Source organism: Poecilia latipinna, unplaced genomic scaffold (genome assembly GCF_001443285.1).
Source record: "Poecilia latipinna isolate Pla-1442-1.1 unplaced genomic scaffold, P_latipinna-1.0 Scaffold3094, whole genome shotgun sequence".
NCBI classification, from domain to species: domain Eukaryota; kingdom Metazoa; phylum Chordata; class Actinopteri; order Cyprinodontiformes; family Poeciliidae; genus Poecilia; species Poecilia latipinna.
Window position 1 is genome coordinate 48,070 of NW_015115710.1, and position 1,216 is coordinate 49,285.

General features: G+C 35.6%; 1 pseudogene; it reads left to right on the forward strand.

Moving 5' to 3' along the window:
* The first annotated feature begins 816 nt into the window (after positions 1-816).
* The window catches only part of LOC106940105 (gap junction alpha-3 protein-like), a 9,172-nt pseudogene continuing 8,772 nt past the window's right edge, over positions 817-1,216 (forward strand).

The window sequence follows — 1,216 nt, forward strand, 5'->3', positions numbered from 1 at the left end:
TTTTTCTTTTTCTTTTTCTTTTTTTTTTTTTTTTTTCTAATCATGGCATTTTTGAGATTTCATCAGCTGATGAAAAAAGGTTAATATTTATACTAAGATTTCACTAGGATGAATCCGGCTCCTCATCTAAAAATAACCAAATTCTAAAAGAAAATAAATATAATTTTATTTATTACATTGTACATTTTTAGTATGTCATATGTACATTCTAATGTTTTTGGATGAGATTGTCTCTGTCTATGAATAGTGGCAGACTGATAAAAGATGAGACAGGAGGAAGATACCCTGATAAACTGAATGAAAGAGGAAAACTGACAAAGCTGGAGAGAAAGATAAAGATATTATTAATTTTGTTTTATATGTTGTATTTTAAGTGTTTCTCTTTACTATCACCTGTCGTGTTTTTCTGTTTTTCACATAATATTTTCTGCTCTTATTCTATCCAGACCTCTATGATCATGTGGCTGATGGCTCTTCAGACCGAGGAGGGTTTGCAGATCCAGAGATCAGCTTCTTGACCAGAGTTCACTCATCAGAATATCAGAATAAAATGTGCTTAAACACTTATAAATGTGCTTAAACGCTTATGCGTTGAAAAGTTGAAAACTATGTAATAACTTTTGGCATTTGTTCATGATGATTTGCAAGACACCTTGTTGTCCATTTAATGTGTTAGAACAACAGAGACAATCAACCTGATATTTAAGTTGTCATGTTGCTCTCATAATGAAGGTAATAATTCTTAAGAACTAGGAAAGATCAAACAGGAAGTGAAGCAGGTGACATAGTAACCCTCCCTCTGTAGCAGAAGGTTTATAAACAGGTTCTTCACTGGATTTTGTCTTGTTAAGTCGAGAGAGTGAAGAGACGCAGGAGGCTCGGCCACTTTGGACAAAAAAGGTAGGTTATTTTATATAGTTAATTAGAAACAATGTAATCAGAACTCACTCATACATGACAACTGAGAGTTATTGAGAACTCTTTTTCTAAGATTTTGTGACATTGGTGGTTTTATTTGAAGTGAACAGAAAGGGAAGACAGAGAGCGAAGACATGAGATCAGGAGCCGGAACCCCGACTCCCAGCAGCTTCTGACTGTGGGACATCCAGTTAAAGACATGTTTCTCCTGCCTCATGTTTCTCCTGCCTCATGTTTCTCCTGCCTCATGTTTCTCCTGCCTCATGTTTCTCCTGCCTCATGTTTCTTCTGCCTCATG